Below are 6305 nucleotides of genomic sequence, written 5' to 3' on the forward strand. Positions count from 1 at the left end.
TCCCTATATTTTCCTATAATTCGCCTATTTTATTTATATTATCCTATAATTCGCCTATTTAGTTTCCTATAATTCGCCTATTATTCCCTATATTTTGTTATAATTCGCCTATTTCATTTCGTATATTTTCCTATAAACTTTTCAAAGTCTTTCCCTGGTCACCCTGTAAATAAAATAAAACTTTAAATAGTTATTTAAATCAAATTATTTAATCAAGCCCTGGTCACCCTGTACTCCCTTTAAGGGCTTCCGAATGTTGGTTTCCCTGTAAGCTACATCATTCTTAAAGCTTTCGATTTCGTAGATTTCGAATCACTCTATAAAATCCAATGGCTCACTTTCAAAATGGCGGAGTGACGAAAATCACCCACTTTTTTGACTTGACTGGTAAAAAAAGGTTCTTAAATTTCCCCCAACTTCCGGCCCATGTTTTTGTTCCATTCCAGGGGGTGTCCCTCCTTTCTCCGGGTGGGGAGGTAATGTAGGCCACCGGGAACACTCCTCCGAACCGCGTCTTGGGTCTAGGAAATTACTATACCTCCCTCTGCCGGCGCGCATGTCGGGTCCACGTGCGTCGCGTGTGTTTTTGCGTGGCGGAAGACGATCAGGGTTCTGGCGGTGCTCGCGAGAGCGAAAGGATAACACCTTGACCTTCAGACGCGTTCGTGGAGACTGCAGCCGTTTGCTAATGAACATCTGGTCCGTGTGTGTTTTTTTCAGGAAATCACTTTAGCTGGGTTTATCACTTCTGGGTTTAATTTTCATTTTTATGTTATGGCTGAAATGGGGTGCCGGAAATATTATCTGGGTTAGCTGAGATGGATCCACAAACAGAGATTTGTTTTCTGTTTATATCGTATTTAAAGTTTAAATTTTCAAAAGACGCGGTTGTAATAAGTGTTACTTTTAATTCCACGATTTTGTAATGATATTTATTTTTATAGCAAGAAAATTAATGTATTTTATTGTGTACTATATTAATTTCGATCAATTTTATCGAAATAATTTTGGATTCATTAAATTAATCGTAAAATATACGATAGCAATTTTAATATCGATTAATATTTAAGATTTTGGATATTAATTTTATTAAATATTTACGATATGCAATATTTATTTCGATAAATTTCTATTAATCGCCCAATATTAATTTCTATTAATCGCCCACTATTAATTTCGATTAATCGCCCACTATTAATTTCGATTAATCGCCCACTATTAATTTCTATTAATCGCCCACTATTAATTTCTATTAATCGCCCACTATTAATTTCTATTAATCGCCCACTATTAATTTCTATTAATCGCCCACTATTAATTTCTATTAATCGCCCACTATTAATTTCTATTAATCGCCCACTATTAATTTCTATTAATCGCCCACTATTAATTTCTATTAATCGCCCACTATTAATTTCGATTAATCGCCCACTATTAATTTCTATTAATCGCCCACTATTAATTTCGATTAATCGCCCACTATTAATTTCGATTAATCGCCCACTATTAATTTCGATTAATCGCCCACTATTAATTTCGATTAATCGCCCACTATTAATTTCGATTAATCGCCCACTATTAATTTCGATTAATCGCCCACTATTAATTTCGATTAATCGCCCACTATTAATTTCGATTAATCGCCCACTATTAATTTCGATTAATCGCCCACTATTAATTTCGATTAATCGCCCACAATCAATTTCGATTAATCGCCCACTATCAATTTCGATTAATCGCCCACTATCAATTTCGATTAATCGCCCACTATCAATTTCGATTAATCGCCCACAATCAATTTCGATTAATCGCCCACAATCAATTTCGATTAATCGCCCACTATTAATTTCGATTAATCGCCCACTATTAATTTCGATTAATCGCCCAATATTAATTTAGATTAATCGCCCAATATTAATTTCGATCAATTGCCCTATTAATTTTGATTAATTGCCCTATTAATTTTGATTAATTGCCCTATTAATTTTTATTAATTGCCCTATTTTTTATTAATTGCCCTATTAATTTTTTATTAATTGCGCTATTAATTTTTTATTAATTGCGCTATTAATTTTTATCAATTGCCCTATTAATTTTTATCAATTGCCCTATTAATTTTTATCAATTGCCCTATTAATTTTTATCAATTGCCCTATTAATTTTTATCAATTGCCCTATTAATTTTTATTAATTGCCCTATTAATTTTTATTAATTGCCCTATTAATTTTTATTAATTGCCCTATTAATTTTTATTAATTGCCCTATTAATTTTTATTAATTGCCCTATTAATTTTTATTAATTGCCCTATTAATTTTTATTAATTGCCCTATTAATTTTTATTAATTTTGATCAATTGCCCTATTAATTGCAAATATATAGTAATTCTAATATTTATTACTTGTCAAAAAAGGCTTTAATAATCGTTACTCAAATGTCTAAGTTTCGATTTTCGCCTGATACCGAAATTGGAATTTTCGTAATGTCAATGAAAACGGGGCTGCGTTTGATAATGACTCTACTTTAATACAAAGTTTCTTTCCCTACCTTACGTGTATATCTGTACTTGTATCTTCAGCCGCTGTGATGACACTTATATTGGAGCTTTCTCCTTATCAGCATTCTGTTCTCCAGAGTTTTATTTTTAAATCTCTGTTTGATCTTTTCGGGAAAATAAATACCGCTTTTTGGTCGACGTCGCGCCGCGGAAACAAATATTGTCACTTTGGTCGCTATATTGAAAATTCTTTTAATTAAATTCTCGCGGATTTAAGCCGGTGATCGCGTTTATTTTAACAACAGATAAGCTCCGCCCTCTCCCACCAATTTTTACGCGTTTTTACGCTTTCTTAAAAACAGGGAATTTGATCATGGGTCTAAAAGTCGGGAGGAAAATCAAGGAATTTAAAACAATTGGCCAAAAATCAGGGAATTTTAAAAATTTGTCTATAAATCAGGGAATTTAAAACAATTGGCTAAAATTTATGGAAATATCAGGGAATTTTAAAAATGTGGCTAAAAATCAAGGAATTTAAAACAATTGTCTAAAATTATGGAAATAACAGGGAATGTAAAAACTTGTCTAAAAATACGGGAATTTAAAAAATTGACTAAAAATACGGGAATTTAAAAAAATTGTCTAAAAATCAAGGCATTTTAAAAAAAAAATCTAAAATTAATGGAAATATCAGGGAATTTTAAAAAATTTGGCTAAAAATCAGGGAATTTAAAAATTTGTCTAAACTTGGAAAAGTCAGGAAATTTGATTGTGAAAAATCTGGCAACCGTGCTCGACCGCCGTGGGCGTCTTAGTGTCATGGCCGACGTATACGCGTTACCACGGCAACGAACACAAGCCACACCCACGAGCGAGCTACGAATAACTGACGCCACGCAACCGAAACGTGTAACAACGCTGAACGACGTAAACATTCTCGTAATGAAGGTTTCGTATGGACCCGAAAAGGACCACGTGACGCGTCTGCGCGGGAGTCGGCAAAAATAACAAGTCGTAAAAGAGAACATTTCGAACGAAACTTTCAACTTTGAGCCTCGCATCTTTCTCTTTGCGACAAATGGCCGAAACACGGGCCATTAATATTACGAGGGGGAAATGGGGAAAATAAATAGCGTCTAATGGGTTGAAAAAGAATACACGCAGCGGGAAACCAACTCGGATCCCTTCGCTCAAAAATACGTATCGATAGGAAAATCTGTATTTCTACAACGTTGAATTTCGTAATCCTCGTCTGAGGTTTGGAAATAATAACGTTCTTCTTTGCCACCCCCAGGTTAGCAACCGATGGTAATTTCGCCAATCTTGTTCCCAAAATGATAAATAAGCAGAAATCTATGCCAATCGTTATATAAAATGCCAAATAAATTAATGATCTTCACGAGCCTATTTATTTCAATTAAAAAAGATCGCTACTGGTTAAGGAAATAGATCGGGATTCGAGATAAATTTCGACAAGATGGCCGCTATGGATCCAAGCGTGATGGGGAGCCTTACAAAATATAGCGACGTCACCTGAAAGCTCGTCAACAGGGCGATTTAAAATTTGGTCTGTAGTTGGCGGGGCGAGCGAAGCGAGATAGTATTGCTAGTAAACTAGAAATTGTCGGTGTGTGGCTAGGTTCTGTCACGGTCACAGGGGTGTGCGAGATATTTGGTTACACCAAATAATTCGATCGAATACCAAATCGAATATTCGATTTATCGAATAGACCTTATAAATGTTGGCGAATATTCGTTTTTCCCTATCAAATAGTTGAATATTCAATTCATTGAATCGAATAGACCTTTTAAATGTTGGCGAATATTCGGTTTTCCTGATCGAATATTTGATTTTCCTGATCAAATAGTCGAATATTCGATTTCCCTGATCAAATAGTCGAATATTCGATTCGTCGAATCTAATAGACCTTATAAATGTTGGCGAATATTCGGTTTTCCTGATCAAATAGTTGGATATTCGATTCGTTGAAACAAATAGAACTTGTAAATGTTTGCGAATATTCGGTGTTCCTGATCAAATAGCCGAATATTCGATTCGTCTAATCGAAAAGAGCCTATAAATGTTTGTGAGTATTCGGTTTTCCCGATCAAATAATCTAATAGACCTTATAAATGTTGAAGAATATTCGGTTTTCCTGATCAAATAGTCGAATATTCGATTCGTCGAATTGAATAGATCTTATGTTTTCGAATATTCGGTTTTTCCCGATCAAATAGTCTAATATTCAATTCGTTGAATCGAAATGTTTGCGAATATTCGGAAGGGTGGTAGAAAATATTTGGCATAGCTTGCAAAACTGTCCGAATAACCGCGTTTTTTATTGTTGCGCAGCTCCGTTGTTAAGTATCTTATTGAATAGATTATTGAGATTGTTTCCTAGAACAGCAAGCTAAAACGGTTAAGCCTAAATACGTCCAATTATTTAGTAATCGAAATACTATTGGGTATTTGATCAGTAACTGGCTTTTTTCATTAAAAAATATTCGATCAAACTATTCGACATTTTAATTATTAGATTCTTTATTTGACTCAGTTATAAAACAAATATTTGATATACGATTTGACCCCATAAAATATTGTATTTGCCTACTTTTACCAAAAAACCCCAATGCGAGTTGTTAGGACCAAATACATATTTCTATATTTTGGAAGAAGCTCTTGTGGTATAAATATTAGCTCTCTAAATCTGACAGATCCGTCAGTTTAAATGCGTAGAAAATGATTTAAATAAAAACTAATAAACAAACACCATCTCCATCATTTCATTTATTTATTTATTAATGAAATTTCCAGAAATTCCTATAAAAGGGTTGCCATGGTACCTGGAACTCCTGGAGATAGTGGGGGGGAATCTCCGGAGATAGTGGGGGGGGAATCTCCGGAGATGGTCGGGGGGGGGGGGAATCTCCGGAGATGGTCGGGGGGGAAATCTCCGGAGATGGTCGGGGGGGAAATCTCCGGAGATGGTCGGGGGGGAAATCTCCGGAGATGGTCGGGGGGGGAAATCTCCGGAGATGGTCGGGGGGGAAATCTCCGGAGATGGTCGGGGGGGAAATCTCCGGAGATGGTCGGGGGGGAAATCTCCGGAGATGGTCGGGGGGAAAAATCTCCGGAGATGGTCGGGGGGAAAATCTCCGGAGATGGTCGGGGGGAAATCTCCGGAGATGGTCGGGGGGAAAAATCTCCGGAGATGGTCGGGGGGAAAAATCTCCGGAGATGGTCAGGGGGGAAAATCTCCGGAGATGGTCGGGGGGAAAAATCTCCGGAGATGGTCGGGGGGAAAAATCTCCGGAGATGGTCGGGGGGAAAAATCTCCGGAGATGGTCGGGGGGGGAAAATCTCCGGAGATGGTCGGGGGGGAAAAATCTCCGGAGATGGTCGGGGGGGGGAAATCTCCGGAGATGGTCGGGGGGGGGAATCTCCGGAGATGGTCGGGGGGAAAAATCTCCGGAGATGGTCGGGGGGAAAAATCTCCGGAGATGGTCGGGGGGAAAAATCTCCGGAGATGGTCGGGGGGAAAAATCTCCGGAGATGGTCGGGGGGAAAAATCTCCGGAGATGGTCGGGGGGGAAAAATCTCCGGAGATGGTCGGGGGGGGAAAATCTCCGGAGATGGTCGGGGGGAAAAATCTCCGGAGATGGTCGGGAGGGAAAAATCTCCGGAGATGGTCGGGAGGGAAAAATCTCCGGAGATGGTCGGGAGGGAAAAATCTCCGGAGATGGTCGGGAGGGGAAATCTCCGGAGATGGTCGGGGGGGGAAATCTCCGGAGATGGTTGGGGGGGGGGA

Source organism: Leiobunum rupestre, chromosome 5, assembly GCF_980474605.1.
Source record: "Leiobunum rupestre chromosome 5, qqLeiRupe1.1.hap1, whole genome shotgun sequence".
In the NCBI taxonomy this organism is placed as follows: domain Eukaryota; kingdom Metazoa; phylum Arthropoda; class Arachnida; order Opiliones; family Sclerosomatidae; genus Leiobunum; species Leiobunum rupestre.